This window comes from Aedes albopictus, chromosome 1, assembly GCF_035046485.1.
Source record: "Aedes albopictus strain Foshan chromosome 1, AalbF5, whole genome shotgun sequence".
Taxonomy (NCBI): Eukaryota; Metazoa; Arthropoda; class Insecta; order Diptera; family Culicidae; genus Aedes; species Aedes albopictus.
This window is the reverse complement of record NC_085136.1, coordinates 165,006,812-165,024,511: the sequence shown is the minus strand read 5'-3', so window position 1 is coordinate 165,024,511 and position 17,700 is coordinate 165,006,812.

Here is a 17,700-nt window from a genome sequence, read left to right as displayed (position 1 = left end):
TTATGGCTTTTGATTACGACCATCGTCGCATTAACACCAATGAGATCATGCGTTCGGGTGGGAGTCACGCTGTCATTAAGATGTGGGAATTAACGGGCGTTGATCTCATATCTCGCTCACGAGAATAGATTTATAACTGCTAAGTGATTGAAGAAAGAATTAGTAAAAACTTTGCATTTTGGTTACTTAACGAAAAATGTTTCTCTCTTTCGTTTTTCATCGGAAAACAACTGGAACAATACCTATCAAATCTAGTACTTGGATGTCTTGAAGGTGATGAGAAGTGATGCCAAGCTCGTAGATTTTGCAGAACCGACGTACGCAGTACTTGGCGTACTCGTAAGGGTAGCTCGACAGGATGTGGAAAGGCGCCTGCAAGTGCAAGAGATCCTTGGTGAGGGTGTCGTGGTGAGGGCTCTCACAGAGGAAGCGACTCTGTTAAAAAAAAAAACCTAGGCGAGTTCACTGACGCAGAAGAGTTCGTCACGGTACTTTGGTAACATTACGAGGTAGGTTCAGATGGCCACAGCAGAGCCCAGCAGGGACACAGATGAGCTTAACAGCTACCAACGGTGAACGATATCATGTCCGTTAAAGCAGGTAAGCTCAAGGGGGCTGCTCGGTATGTCTACTGGCCATACACGAACCTTTCCCAGAAATTTGGAAGCGGCAGAGCATGGTTCTATTGCCAAAGGGGGGAAAACCACCCGGAGACCCGTCGGCATATGGACCAATATGCTTGATCGAAACGGCAGGGAAGGTGCTCGAAAAGATCATCCTCAACAGAATGCTGAGGCATACCGAGGGTATAAATCATCGTTTGCCAACCTTGAACAATTGAAGCATGCCTGCAACCAGTTGGGGGGTTGCGATACGAAAGTTGGGAAACCATGATATTAATGGTCTCTCAAGCAACCGACAACCGAGACAACCGAGAGCGCTCCAGTGAAAGAGGAGGGGGATTCGTTACTGTGCAGTAGTGACTCTAACGCGTTCAATAGCGCCAGTTGGCCAGTTGCCGATGCGCTCCTGCATCTGGGGATATCCGGGTACCTATACTTCCAGAATCGAGTATTATGGCGCCAGCACTAAACCGGATAGCGGCGCTTTGACTACACTTTTTTCAGAACCGGCTGTAGTACGCTGTGTGCGTTCAATGATGAACTATCATATACGTCACTTCCGATGTATGTATGTTGTAAACAACTTAAAATTAGCAAACATATTTTTCTCCAAAAAGTTTTTTGATTTCCAACCGAATCCATAATACTAGTTTACTACACAGAGGTGGATCGGAAGTGTTTCCATATAACTTCAGGAGCTTCGCAAGGCCATCTTGGGTCCGGTGTTATGGAATATCATGTACAACGAGGTGTTGAGGTTAAAGTTCCGGCGGCAATCGTCGGCTTCACTGACGACATTACGCTGGAGTTCTACGGTGAATCGATCGTAGAAGAGGAATTAACTGCTCCCCACTCGATCACAGTTGTGGAGGAGCGAGTGAGATCTAGGAAACTGGAATTGGCTCACCACACACTGAGGTGATGGTTGTTGATAACCGAAAGTCGAAGCCGAAAGCGGTGATCAGATCATGCGATGGCACTGTCACTTCGAAGCGCTTCGACGATAAGCTTACCTTCGGTAGCCACATTTATTATGCCTGCATGAGGCTCCACAGTCCTTAGCTATAGTGGCACTGTCCCAGATGATGTGAAATAGCTCTGTGACGTATACCTGTAAGCGCAGGCTTCTGATTGGCTCCACCCCATTACCCCGAACGCCATTACCCCGAACGCCACTACCCCGAATGCCATTACCCCGAATAGGCCACTACCCCGAAAGCCATTACCCCGAATGGGTCATTACCCCGAAAGTCATTTCCCCGAAAGCCATTACCCCGAAAGCCACTACCCCGAAAGGGCCATTACCCCGAATCGTTCAGGAGACCACCAAAAAAGTGGTGACCGATTACAAGTTGCTGAAGGTGGTTATTAGTTAGAAAAGGGTAATCAGTAACTAGTGTATGTATGAATACTCTTCTCCATCCTATGCCCCAATGTTAATTCTATTCTTAGACAGATGATTTAGGTACCGATTTTTTCCTTTTTTTTTTGTAACGAGTAAAAAAATATAAAAATAAAACAAATCAAATAGCTCTTATTTACTTCGTTTTAGATAGCATGACAATGGGAGCACATTGTTTAAGATAGGTTCCGTTTCCCTTAGGTTTCCGTATGTTGTGCTTCATGCAAAAGTAAGGTTCGTGAAAACGAAAGCGGCAAACGAAGAAGAGAAGTAAACACAAAAAATTTTCCATATTTTAAACTAGCTGCTCTTTTGAACTAATGCTATGGCTATAAAAACTACAAGTATTTCAAACTGACATTTTCCCTTCTTTTGAAAGTTGGTTGGCCTCAAGCACGATTGTAAACTGGTGGCAAACGATTGTGCTTGTTATCAAACTACACTACTTCAAATATTTGCCTTCTTTTAAAAATAGGCTGTTCTTTTGAGTTTGCAGTTGTCAACCGTGTATTATTGCAGAGTTGTTTGGGAGCCAAACTGTTAATTTCTTTATAGAAATGTTTCCTTCTTTTCATCAGAAGCTGTTCTTTCGAGTTTGAGTGTTACGTAGTTTATTGGCAGACGAATAACTAACTCCATAACGGATTTATTCTTCTTTGAATAATAGGTTGTTCTGTCAAGTAAAATTTTTCAGAATTGACTTGCGGCCAAACTGGCAACTAGATTTCTTTTGCTTTTCTTTTGATTTTGATGATCAGTTTCCAGAACATCAAGCCCTAAAATTGTTTTCTGAATATTTTTTTCAAGATTGTAGTACTGGACTGGATTTCAGATATTCAGTTCAGTTCACTTCAGGGGACCCGCAAGCGGCAAGGTAGGCCTACTGCTCATCTTTTGCGAGTGTGTTAGTGTGGACTGGCAACGCGACCTGAAGCCTGGTCGAATCCTGCTTGGAAATCGGTTTGTTATGCCGATGGGGATGGCCCGCGAAATCGCATTGTGTTGTTTGGGAAGGCCCGCTCGATGCATGTTAGGTAGGCGTAGTTTGTTCGAGTTTGACGTGCCTGCACCCTCCCTGGTTCACTTAGCAAGGTAGATCCAGCATCGTTGGACCAAATTAACTATTTTTTTTTCTGGCGATTAAACTGTAGCTTTTCTTTTCATGAAAGGCTGTTCTTCTAGCTGCACTTATATAGTTTACTGGGAGTGAAAGCTGCTTACCGTATATGAGATTTGCCCTTCTTCAATTTATAGGCTGTTCTTTCTAGTTACGTCGTTTTCGGGTTGATTGGCGACATATCTCTATTAATTCCATCTGATGTTTTTCCTTATTTTAAAGTTGGGCTGTTCTTTCGACTTATATTGTTACAGAGTTGTTTGGTAGCCATGTTGCCCTTTGCAGATTTATGTATAGGGGCCGTGCATAAACTATGTAAGTAGGAGAGGGTCTATCCAAATTCTAAGCTATATACAAATTTACATATTTTTGTATGAACAGACTTCGTGGCCGAGCGGTTAGCGGCGTTAGTCGTTTAGGTATCTCGCATGCCTCGGAGTGTGGGTTCGATTCCCACTCCGGTCGAGGAAAACTTTTCGTCAAAACAGAAAACACTCCACTGGGCCACTGAGTGTTATACGTGTTGTCCATTGTCTAATGTTAGTAATGTACAGTCTGTGCGCACTCTGGCCGAAGACGGTGTAATTGTCTTTTAAATTCTACGATGAGGAGGGGGTCAGGACCGAGGTGACCAAAATTCGGTCTACGTAGTTTATGAATGGTCCCATAAGAGATTTGCCCTTCTTTAATTTATATGCTGTTCTTTCTAGTTGTATCCTTACAGACCTTATTGGCGGCCAACCTATCAATCACATTTTTCACATTAAAGGAATGTTTTTTTTAAGTTACACTGTTATGTAGTTTTATTACCAAATCGCCTATTCCTCCTTAAAAGATTTTTTTCTTTTTCCAACTATAAAATGTTCTTTCCGGGCCTATTTTGCAATTTGTATTATTTGATCTCGCCTAATGATCATTAGACTTATTAGTGATACTTTGGTCAAATGTCTCTTCGGCCTAATGAGCCAATATCGATAGCCAGTATTTGAAGGACCTTTGCTGACAGCTCTCATACAAGATCATCTCTAATACGTATTATTCCATTATTTTGTTTTAAGGTTATTCTTTACAATGATATCTTCTGGTATTAAAGCTGTCAGTAATGTTATTAAATTAATAAAAATATAAAATACCCATCATCAGAATAACCCATCTAAAAATATGCTTTCGGGGTAATGGCGTTCGGGGTAGTGGCCCATTCGGGGTAGTGGCGTTCGGGGTAATGGCCCATTCGGGGTAACGGCTTTCGGGGTAATGGCCTATTCGGGGTAATGGCTTTCGGGGTAGTGGCGTTCGGGGTAATGGCGTTCGGGGTAGTGGCATTCGGGGTAATGGGGTAGAACCACCGTGAGAAACTGAAAAGTACTTATAGGCTTATGTGCCTGAGGGTTGCGAGCGCGTACCGTACCGTGTCACACGATGCGCATCCCCATCGGGGAAGACATAAAGTGCTCCGAAATGCGCGGCTTAAGGGATATATGGAGGACAGCCAAGTTGGCCTCTATGGTCAAATAGCAGCGCGCGTGGGACAGCTTCACCAATGGTTGATTTTGAGGGTAGATGGTTTGGCACGTGGTCTCATGGAGTGACTAGTTTAGACGCCTTACAAGAGGTGGTACGAGGTTGCGGAGTCGGCTACGTAGGCCATACCGGCGTCATGCGTTCGAACTCGACCCTTATAGCGAATAAGTGGACACGGAGAGGACATCATGGTAGAGTTGCTGTCGCGCCGTCGGTCTACAGGATTGGATCCGAGCCCGTAGTTGAAAAAGGGTCCCCGGCAAGGTTGGGGCAGGTGGAGGCCCTATCGTCAGCAACTCCTGCCTTGCCTGTCTTCTGAGCACAAAGGGAGTGATAAGGACAATCCGGGAAGTAGGCAAAGCGCCAGTATGGTAAGCTACCTTGATGGACTCCCCAAAGAGCGTGACATCGATGATCGTTGCTGCATGGGTACGCAGCTAATTTTGAGGGTGTGATGTGCATGCAAGCGTGTTGAACTCTATTATGGTAAAACGCTGCCTAGAGGATGATATCTTGGTAGATTTTTTCAAAGCTTCAAATAAAATCCCCCATACACGTTGAAGAAACTTGAGCGACTTTGCATTCTCAACTGGTTGGTGAAGTGGCTAGGCCCATACTTGCGTGCACATTTGTCTACGTAAAACTGGGATTTGTTAAGGCCGCCGGTTTTGGACCTTAATCTGGCGTATCGCAAAGGAGCCACCTTGGTCCTCTTATTTTCATTTTTTTTTATAGATGACCTATTGGCTGTTGGATTGAATTCGCGTCACCTCCTATACGTCAACAATCTAAAGATCTACCGTATTAGTAGCTCTATGCTTGATTGAACCGCTCTGCAACAAGACATTGAAACTATAGAAAATCGATGTGTTTTGAACGGTGTGGAGATGTATGCGTCGAAGTGTAAAGTCGTAAGATTTAACAAATCTCGAAGGCAACTCAACGTTCTCTACGCAGCAAAAGGTGTCGACTTCAAACGTGTGTCGTCCATTAAAGACATGAGACGATTGCGATTAAAATGGAGGTCCCAACAATCCAGGGAAAAACTGAGGTATGTATTGCTTCAGCATATTTTCCAGGAGACGTTGATGATGTGCCTCCATCTTTGGTCGTAAATTTTGTTAATTATTGCAAAAAAATAAACGCCCAATTTGTTATAGGGTGTGATGCAAATGCCCATCATACCATATGGAGCAGTACTGATATTAATAAAAGAGGTGAGGATCTCCTGAATTACATTTCGTCTAATAATATAGACATATGCAATAAAGCGGAATCGCCAACTTTTATTAATGCTATTCGACAAGAAGTTTTAGATCTTACGCTTTGCAGTTATCTGCTATCGGATAAGATCGTGAACTGGCATGTTTCTGATGAGGAATCACTGTCAGATCACAAACATATCAGGTTCGATTATAAAGCCGGATCAAATTTAATTGAAAGCTATAGAAACCCAAAGAAAACTAATTGGGACCTCTATCGCTTCTATTTAATGAATGAAAATTCATATGCGGGTGAGCAGATCTTGTCTGTTTCACAGTTGGAAAATGCCTCTGATGAGATTATTGATAAAATAATCTCATCATATCATGCTAGCTGCCCAATCCGACAGAGGTCATCCAACAGGGATGTCCCTTGGTGGAATGATAAGCTGGCAGAACTGAGGAGGAAATCTAGACGGTTGTTCAATAGAGCAAAAGTTACATCTGATTGGGTTCAGTATAAACAAGCCCTTACAGAATACAACAGAGAATTGAGGCTAGCCAAACGGAAGGATTGGAGACGGGTATGTGAAGACATCAATAACGCTCCTACAGCTGCAAGGCTTCATAAAGTCCTTTCGAAAGACCATTCAAATGGTCTTGGCAGTCTTAAAAAGGAAGATGGCAGTTTTACTGTTGACTCTTCTGAAACATTGGAAATCATGATGAGAACTCACTTCCCAGGGTCGATTCCTTGTTCGGATGAAGAACAGGACTCAGATAAGGTAAGACATGCATGGTCGACCAATGCCTATCAAAAAGCTTGTGAAATCTTCACGCCGTCGAGGATCGAATGGGCACTGAGTTCTTTTCAACCTTTCAAATCTGCCGGGAAAGATGGAATTTTCCCAGCTTTACTTCAACAGGGAAAAGAGGCGCTTTGTCCGCTCTTAACCGAAATATTCAGAGCCAGTATTACGTTAACTCACATACCTAAGGCGTGGCGTAAGGTTCGTGTTGTGTTTATCCCAAAAGCTGGCAAACGGGACAAAACAACTCCAAAAGCCTTCAGACCAATAAGCCTTTCTTGTGTTCTGTTAAAGACTATGGAAAAAATCATGTGTAATGATCAGTTTGGACCAGTCTAACGAAGTTCCCTTTTCTATATGATCACTAGAAAGAGAAGCTTTTGAATAAGCTTTTGTGCCCGAATGAAGTAAACCTTAAAGTAAGTGTTGCGCACGATGCATACTAAAGGGCGAATGAACTTCTTGCAAGCGAAATCGTTCGGTAATTTATGGAATTTTCCGCGAGTTAATTTGTACCTGCTCCTTTGAATTTTGTTAAACCGCCAATACGAAAACTAAAACCCATGGAAAGTTTTTAGATTAATTTGAGTTCGGCAGAGCCGACCAATGAAGAGTTAGCTTTAAAAACCCGAGTACAGAGCGAAATGGAAATTGCGTCGTAACTAAAAGGTTCAACCAAATCTTTGCGCACGAATCCATTTTAATCTGGTGGAGTTATTCAAAGTTAACGGATCATTTACCAAGTTTGCGAACTTTGCTATTTCAAGACGGTAGGCTGTGGTGGGTGGAAAGTCTCTTCGACTAGTCGGTAAGTTCAGCTCAGACGTGAGCTTTTGTTTGTGCCCAAGCGGTGGTTCGTCGATCGGAAATCGAGCGGTAGGATCGACGACGGACTCGTCTCGCCAAAGCGTGAGGCGCAAGAGCGACACCAACTACGCTCTCGCTCCACCAACCTCCAGGGACGCCTCTACCCTGACGATCGTGCCCACGCGCGAGTCCAGAGCCTAGGACGCCATTCTAATTGGAACTCCAATCAAGCATTCGCCGGTGGAGCAACTCGCCGATGCAGTTCAAGGTCAGATCCATGCTAGCTATTGAACATTGAATGAAGAAATCCGAACTTGTAAACCTCTAGAATAAGAAATTGCAGTTAAATGCGTGACGTCACCAGACTAGTTTAGGTTTTTCTGAATTTTCACAATAAATTTGAGAGATTGCAGACTTTTTAGAATTGGTCCTATGCAAACAACTCTCTAAATTCTATTTTTATGATAAAATCGTCTCATTTTTACATAATTTTCTTTCTTTACTTCTAGTTCAGATAAGAAACGGCTTCATTCGTACTTAGTCGTTTAATATTTTGGCTATTTAGTTTGAATTTGTTTGTTCCTTAAGTTTGACTCTTTTCTGCCGCTCAGTTTTGGTTTATTTTATTGATTTAGTTTCCGATGTTTAATATTTTCCGGTATTTTTCCTGTTCATTTAGTTCATTTGTCCTTTCGTGTGTGCCATTTTTGTGAGTTTTTGCTTCTGCAGTTAACTATTTGCGACCTGCCCTGAGAAGGGTAGTCTCATTCCGGGCTTAGACGGAGTAACGGTCCTTCGGAGTAAGAAGGTGGCGCTTAAGCCGTTGCTTAAGGAGCAGAGTAGAACGTTACATTTTGGCGCCCAACGTGGGGCCTTCGAAAAGCAATAGTTTTCAAATTTAGATTTTGGTAATTGAATTAGTTTTTGTATATAAATTGAAGTAAATTGCCTATTTGAACTCTTACACAGTACTCTCATTCACATTTTCCATATATTCTGTCAATTTCATCTTGTTTCTAAATAAATACGCGGCTAGGTTTAAGTTCATTCGATAATTTCGGTTATTAGTGATAAAATTCGGTCGGTAATTAGTTCGGTTTTGGTTATTAAGTTTCGGTTATCAGCATTTTCGGTTTGGTGATAAAGTTTAAGTGAATTGTGTTTGAATTCGATTATTATTTCCTTTAAATAAGTTTTTTCTACTTTTGAACTGAATTTGGTTTGTTTGACAATGGAGTGGTATAAAATAAAAGCTTGTTATTTGGACGAAAGTGAACTGAATTATGAACTACTGTTGCGTGATTATTCTACGAGGGGATCGCTTGAAGAACGCCGACGAGACCTTCGTGCAGTACTTCGGGATCCAGAATCGGAGCGATTGGTACGGGTGACGGAGCACATGATGATTGATGACCTCTGTACGGTACCGAGGAAGCTGAAGGAGATTGCGGACATTTTGTATCAGGGATCGGATCCTTCGTGCCTTTCTCGCTTGGTACACTACCATCAACGAATCCGACGTTATCAGCCTCGTACTCGGCGACAGCAAGAAGACGTACAGTACTTGCTCGATTTGATCTCCAGAATAACCATGCACTATTATGGCCTCAACTACGATGATGCATTACGTTCGGCACCAGTCGCCGAATCGACAGTACAGGTCCAGTTACCGGAAGGAAACGGTTCAGGTGCGCCGTTCAACATGGCCGTTGGATCACAGCCGGTTCCTCATAGTTTCTCTGAGCAGCAGATGAATTCTCCGCACTACCAGGAGTCTCCAATCTTGAGGACCTGGAATGACACGGAAGGAGCGGTTGGTGGAAATGCTGATACAGCGGAGAATGCGACGGATGTGATACCAGCACTCGTTGAAAATCTCTTGAACTTCCGGAACCAAGAACAAGGACCCGCGACAGGAGCCATTCCGCGTCCGATGAGACTACCCAGCTTGCCAACTGCGCCTTTGCTTCAAGAAGAAGACCAAGCAGTCGGAAATTCGCAGAACATTCGTGATTTCGAGAGGAGAGTAGCTTCGGAGCATATCGAATTTCGCCGGACGGAATCCCAGCGTGGAAGCCCTGCTACGTTCGAACCTCCTAGGATTGGTGTGTCACCGTCGGTTCCAAACCCATTTGGAACCATCTTAGCGTCTCGTACCGTACCTGTGAATGAAAAGGTGAAGAATAGTGACTACGTCCATGTTTCCGAGATTACAACTTACGTTGAAAAGTGCTTTGATCAGTTGCTTCGCCAACGGTTCCCCGGACTCGCGGGTGACCCAACTGTTGATTTGCTGTCGAACAATCTGAGTGGTATGAATCTACAATCCAGAGGACCACTTCCTCGTGCGATGTCCATCCCAAGTGATCACCCGACTCGAGTTGGTAGATTCCCTGATCCTTCGCCACCGTTGCAGTTGTCTGGAAACGCTATGGGACATCGTAGTACACCGGTACCTGATCCAGGAGCATGTAATCCTGTAAATCCGACCGGTCAACCTAGGAATGATTTCAGATCATCAGCACCCTCAGGTATAGGAAATGTCACGTTCGCCCCGATGAATCAGATGAACTCTGGCAGACTGTCGACGGGTGGATACTCAAGAAGATTGCCGCATCAGCAGTGCAGTATTATCGAAAAGTGGCCAAAGTTCACGGGCGACACCAACACGGTTCCTGTAACAGACTTTCTGCGTCAAATCGATATCTTGTGTAGATCCTACGATATTACGAAGCAAGAATTACGGATGCATGCCCATCTACTTTTCAAGGACAGTGCGTACGTGTGGTATACTACGTACGAAGAAAAGTTTACGTCGTGGGAGATGTTGGAATCCTACCTTAAGATGAGGTATGACAATCCAAACCGCGATCGTATAATTCGCGAAGAAATGCGTGCTAGGAAACAACGGCCCACGGAACTCTTCAGCGCTTATCTAACGGAAATGGAAATGCTGGCCCAAAGGATGATGAAGAAGATGACTGAAGCTGAAAAGTTTGAAGTCATTGTGGAGAATATGAAACAATCGTACAAGCGTCGACTCGCGTTGGAACCGATTCACTCGATTGAGCATTTGGCGCAACTATGCTTCAAATTCGATGCTCTCGAGTCGAATTTGTACACAATCTCCGGCCATTCGCGTCCAGTGATCCATCAGCTTGATTGCCATGAAGATTCTGACGATGGTCAGCATGAAATTGAAGAAGCCGAAGAACTCAATGCAATCAAAGCAAGATTTAATAAGAAGATTCCGATGATTAAACCGACAATGGGTGAGAACCAGGATAAGATAAAGCAATTGATTTGTTGGAATTGCCAAGGAGTGGGACACATGTGGCGGGAATGTGATAGAAGGAAGACTATCTTCTGCCATATTTGTGGATTGTCCGATACTACGGCCTACCGGTGCCCAAATAAGCACGAACTAGGTCAAAGAGACGAGTTGCCAAAAAACGATTAAGTGAGGGCAATTCCGGGAATCCATGTCCTCCAAGCATTAACCCAGAGATTCCCAATGCCGAATACAATATCTTCAATCACGTTCATCAGATAAAAACCAAATTTCATCGCTGTCCACACTTAAAAGTGAAAATCCTGTCGGAAGAAATCGAAGGTCTTGCAGATACCGGAGCAAGTCTCACAATAATTAGTTCGGTAGACTTGATCAACAAATTGGGATTGAAAATCCATCCAATCTCCGTGAAAATTTCGACAGCTGACGGTACAGCATACCGGTGTCTAGGATTTGTCAATGCGCCTTTTTCCTATCAGGGTAAAACGCATATCCTCCCAACGATTGTCGTTCCAGAGGTGTCGAAATGCCTAATATTGGGTGTAGATTTTCTGGACAAATTCGGTTTTCGACTTCTTCCTCCACCACTATCAACCTCTTTAGCGGGACCAGAGGAATCCCGGACTTTGAACCACATGCCTTCTGCTGACGACTACTTTGGAGATCGGGATGATGAAGTATGTTTCCAGATCGAGCCAAGTTCTGACGTGGGCCGGTCGAAATCCATGGAAAACATCGACGAGAGTTTGGAGATGCCCACCGTCGAAGTGCCACAAAAGACCCTGGAAACTCTGGAAGACCTTACTACCGAACATCCGCTTTCGGAGTCAGAAAGAAAAGCCTTGTTCGAAGCAATAAAACAGTTACCCGAAACCCAAGAAGGTTCCTTGGGACGAACGAATCTGATTCAACACCGTATTGATCTGTTGCCAGACGCCAAACCCCGAAAAATTGCGTATTATCGTTGGTCACCTAGTGTCGAAAGCGTAATTGATGCCGAAGTAGAACGAATGGAAAAGCTAGGAGTTATCGAGGAATGCCATGGTCCAATAGATTTCCTTAATCCGCTGCTGCCGATAAAGAAGGCGAATGGCAAATGGCGTATCTGTTTGGATTCACGCCGGTTAAATCAATGCACGAAGAAAGATGACTTTCCATTCCCGAACATGATGGGGATCATCCAGAGGATTCCCAAATCGAAGTACTTTTCGGTTATTGACTTGTCAGAGTCATATTATCAGGTGCCGTTAGAAGTTTCCGCAAAAGACAAAACAGCGTTTCGCACAAATAAAGGTTTATACCGATATACTGTCATGCCTTTCGGTCTGACTAACGCCCCGGCAACGATGGCCCGATTGATGACTCGTGTATTAGGCCATGATCTTGAACCATATGTATACGTTTATCTGGACGATATTATTATCGTGTCCAACAGTATCGAAGAGCATATCCGGCTCATCACTATTGTTGCAGAGAGGCTCCGCAGAGCAGGACTGACTATAAACCTCCAGAAAAGTAAGTTCTGTCAGCAAAAGATTAGATATCTAGGTTACGTGTTGTCTGAAGAAGGACTTTCAATGGACGTGAGCAAAATACAACCGGTTCTAGACTATCCAGCTCCAAAAACGGTGAAAGATGTCCGCCGATTGTTAGGACTTGCAGGATTTTACCAGAAATTCTTGCCAAATTACTCGGAGATTACGACACCCCTCAATAATCTGCTAAAGAAGGGGATCAAGAAATTTCAATGGACGAAGGAAGCAGATTCTGCCTTAGAAAAACTAAAAGCTGCATTGGTTTCAGCACCAATATTAACAAACGCAGATTTCTCGTTGCCGTTCGTGATTGAAACCGACAGCTCGGACTTGGCTGTAGGTGCTGTCCTAGCTCAAGTTCAAAATGGAGAGCGCAAACCCATTGCGTATTACTCTAAAAAACTTTCGAGTACCCAGCGACGCTACAGCGCCACAGAACGTGAATGTCTTGCTGTTCTACTCAGCATAGAGAACTTCAAGCACTTTATCGAGGGGTCGCAATTCATCATTCAGACTGATGCGATGAGTCTGACGTTCTTGAAGACTATGTCTATCGAGAGTAAGTCTCCAAGAATCGCTCGATGGGCGTTAAAACTCTCGAAATACGACATGCTCCTGCAGTATAAGAAAGGAAGTGACAATATACCCGCTGACGCTCTGTCGCGTGCCGTCAACGCTATTGATGTAACGCCAAGTTCCGACCCGTATATCACCCAACTGATGAAAATGATTCAATCCGTGCCTGAACGATATTCTGACTTCCGTGTCTCAGAGGGGAAGGTTTATAAGTATATTACTGGCTCAGCTGTTGCTGAAGATCCATCCTTCCGTTGGAAATACGTGGTTCCAGTCGTTGAAAGAAGAGAAACTATCAAGAGAATCCATAACGAAGCTCACTTAGGATTTGTTAAGACGCTCGCCAAAATTCGAGAGAGGCATTACTGGCCCCGCTTAGCTTCCGACGTTAAGCGGTATTGCAGCCAATGTGAGATATGCCGTGAATCAAAAACACCGAACGTCAACGTCCAACCAATCTGTGGAAAGCCCAAACACTGCTCTCGCCCTTGGGAGTTGATATCAATGGACTTTTTAGGCCCATATCCAAGGTCGAAGAGAGGTAACGTTTGGTTGCTCGTAGTGAGTGATTTCTTCTCCAAATTTGTTATGGTACAGTGTATGCGCTCAGCAACGGCGGTTTCGACGTGTAACTTTGTTGAAAACATGATTTTCAACGTATTTGGAGCACCATCAATCTGCATTACGGATAATGCAACGGTTTTCAAATCGGACCTGTTCCAGAAAATGCTCCAAAGGTTCTCCGTGACCCATTGGCCTTTAGCAGTGTATCATCCCAGCCCAAATCCATCTGAACGTGTTAATAGGGTCATCGTAACAGCCATCAGATGTTCTTTAAACAAAGAAAAAGACCATCGCGATTGGGATAAGGACGTCCATCAAATCGCGAAAGCCATACGTACCAACGTGCATGAAAGTACGGGATTCAGCCCCTACTTCGTCAACTTCGGACGGAATATGATTAGCTCAGGTAGTGAATACGAAACCTTGCGAGAAAGTGAGCCACTGAAGAGTCCCCAAGAAGTCAGCCGAGACCTGGAACTTCTATACAGTAAGGTGAAGGAAAACCTGCTTAAGGCGTATCAGAAGTACAGCCATCCATATAACTTACGTGCCAATCGAAAACACCAATTTGAGAAAGGAGATGTTGTCTACAAGAAGACTATGTACCTCTCGGACAAATCCCGAAACTTTGTAGGCAAGTTTGCTAATAAATACGATAAGGTTCGAGTAAAAGAGGTCGTCGGAACGAATACCTACGTCTTAGAGCGTCTAGACGGCCAACGAATTGCAGGAAGCTATCATGGATCGTTTCTAAAACGAGTGTAAAACCTTAAGCTATGTCGGTACTTCGTGAGAATGTACATAAACCAGATAATTTACAACAAAACACTCTATGAGGTCACTAAACTACGTCCAATGTTTGAGATGTCAGCTAGTTATGTTTCCTCACATTGTCGACTAACAATTATTCGTTCGTAAAATCCAGCTATGACTGTACTACGGCCGCGTAGTACATACACCATTCACAACAACAAAATACACGTCTGTGGTGCAACGATGCAGTCCGATCCGAGATGTCCTCGTGTTTCCTCGATCGTTGACAAAATTAGCAACTAGCTATTTAGTTGTATGTTCAAACAAGCTATGACTGTGCTATTTGATGCACAGAAACCACTCAATTTAGTCATAAAACACTCCTTGAGTTGAAAAAGTTCATGTCCGATGTTCGAGAAGTCAAAATATCAGTTTCCTCACATCGTAGATCGTTATCGTCCAGTTTAACTAGTCAAACAAACCTAGAATAGAAATCCAATTAGAATTCAATTTTGTTCGTCTTGTATAGTTTGTGTTGAGCTGTGTTGCATATATTGCAATCTTCACAGAGGCCAGTGATGTGAATCGCTGACCTTGACCCCCATCACATACAGCTTTGCCATAATAAACATAACAATAGCCCAATTCACTAAACTTGTCCATTTCTACTACAATATCCATAGTTTACCACAGTTTTCATTCTCAATTCACTCCATAGTCCTCACGTAATCGTTAAAAAGTAGATTCCGTCATGCCATCGTAGTATAAACCCGTATTTTCGAAGAAATTAGTCAGAAGTTACCTCCATTACATACAGCACAGCTCACGTTTGTTGTTTTCGTGTTGATCGATTTCGTGTTTCGTTTTGACAGATCGGCTAAAAGCTGTCGCGATAACCCGGTACCGAAAATTTCGGGAAATTTGTGAAGCGTTCGTCGAAATGTTCTTTATGTTCGTGTTTCGCGTTTTTGCTATGACATAGTGGTTGAATGAATGCGCTTAGTTAATGAATGAGTTCGTGTTAAGTTAGGTAAATTATGATCAAGTATATTTTCAGACCATTGTTCTGAAGTACGTTGGTTATTTGGAAGAGAATCTGCTCAGATATTTCTGAGGGCGATTTGGTATAATCGGTTATTCGTCGGTCGAAGATGCTCAGACATTTCTGAGGTAAATTTGGTAGTACGATTAGTTTCTCAGACATTTCTGAGGTTTGTTCGGTTTAGTTTAAGTCGGTTTGAATGAGTACGATTGTATTAGTAAGGAATGTGAGAGTTCATTGTGGCATAGCATTGACCATGTTTGTGTTCATGTTAGATTACCTGGTGAATTAGAAGTCCAAAAAAATACTTGTGTTAGATTTATACTGTATGTTTATTAAAATTCAAATTAAATTTATTACTAGTTTTTTTTTAATGTAGTAAAATTCTATTAATTCAATACTTTTTGAATTCAATGAGAGTTTAATGAATATTATTGTCTGATCAATAAAAATTTTGAAATAAATTTCAAAATTTTTATTGCAATTAGTGTAGGCGAATATGTAATGATCAGTTTGGACCAGTCTAACGAAGTTCCCTTTTCTATATGATCACTAGAAAGAGAAGCTTTTGAATAAGCTTTTGTGCCCGAATGAAGTAAACCTTAAAGTAAGTGTTGCGCACGATGCATACTAAAGGGCGAATGAACTTCTTGCAAGCGAAATCGTTCGGTAATTTATGGAATTTTCCGCGAGTTAATTTGTACCTGCTCCTTTGAATTTTGTTAAACCGCCAATAGGAAAACTAAAACCCATGGAAAGTTTTTAGATTAATTTGAGTTCGGCAGAGCCGACCAATGAAGAGTTAGCTTTAAAAACCCGAGTACAGAGCGAAATGGAAATTGCGTCGTAACTAAAAGGTTCAACCAGATTCTAGTGCGCGATTCCATTTTATTCTGGTGGAGTCAGTTGAAATAGACGGATCATTTTCCGAGCTGAAAAAGTTTCCTAAAGTGAAGCCAACTTTCAAAAGTGGATCTAATTCTTTGTCGAAAGTTGTCCAATCTGAACTCGAATTTTGAATTTTCAGAGTTCTATATAGTTTGACCGGTAATTGTTAGTGAACAGTTTATTGTGACGATTCAGGCATCGTCAAGCCCAGCCAACGTGGGCAGCTTGTCCAGGCTCATACCTGCTTCCGGCTTACGCTAGTCCAAGCAGAAACCCAAGTGAACCACGTGCCCAGTAGACGATGGTTGTGCCGGCTACGTAGTCCTTCCGACTGGGAGCGACGGTAGGCTGTGGTGGGTGGAAAGTCTCTTCGACTAGTCGGTAAGTTCAGCTCAGACGTGAGCTTTTGTTTGTGCCCAAGCGGTGGTTCGTCGATCGGAAATCGAGCGGTAGGATCGACGACGGACTCGTCTCGCCAAAGCGTGAGGCGCAAGAGCGACACCAACTACGCTCTCGCTCCACCAACCTCCAGGGACGCCTCTACCCTGACGATCGTGCCCACGCGCGAGTCCAGAGCCTAGGACGCCATTCTAATTGGAACTCCAATCAAGCATTCGCCGGTGGAGCAACTCGCCGATGCAGTTCAAGGTCAGATCCATGCTAGCTATTGAACATTGAATGAAGAAATCCGAACTTGTAAACCTCTAGAATAAGAAATTGCAGTTAAATGCGTGACGTCACCAGACTAGTTTAGGTTTTTCTGAATTTTCACAATAAATTTGAGAGATTGCAGACTTTTTAGAATTGGTCCTATGCAAACAACTCTCTAAATTCTATTTTTATGATAAAATCGTCTCATTTTTACATAATCTTCTTTCTTTACTTCTAGTTCAGATAAGAAACGGCTTCATTCGTACTTAGTCGTTTAATATTTTGGCTATTTAGTTTGAATTTGTTTGTTCCTTAAGTTTGACTCTTTTCTGCCGCTCAGTTTTGGTTTATTTTATTGATTTAGTTTCCGATGTTTAATATTTTCCGGTATTTTTCCTGTTCATTTAGTTCATTTGTCCTTTCGTGTGTGCCATTTTTGTGAGTTTTTGCTTCTGCAGTTAACTATTTGCGACCTGCCCTGAGAAGGGTAGTCTCATTCCGGGCTTAGACGGAGTAACGGTCCTTCGGAGTAAGAAGGTGGCGCTTAAGCCGTTGCTTAATGAGCAGAGTAGAACGTTACACATGGATGACTTTATTAAGTCAACAAGTTTAGTAGAAATGCCTCTTTGCAAATTTCAATATGCTTATCAATCGGGTAAATCTACGATAACGGCGCTACAGTCGTTAGTTAGCAAAGTTGAGAAATCGCTTCAAGCCAAGGAAGTAGCCGTGGTTGCTTTTCTCGACATTGAGGGAGCATTCGACAATGCATCCTACAGCTCCATGCGTTCAGCAATGGAAGCAAGGGGCTTGGATAAACGCATTATTGAATGGATTATATCTATGCTAGAAGATCGGGAAATTTCTACTGATCTAGGAGGTGCGCAGCTATCTGTTAGATCTATAAAGGGCTGTCCT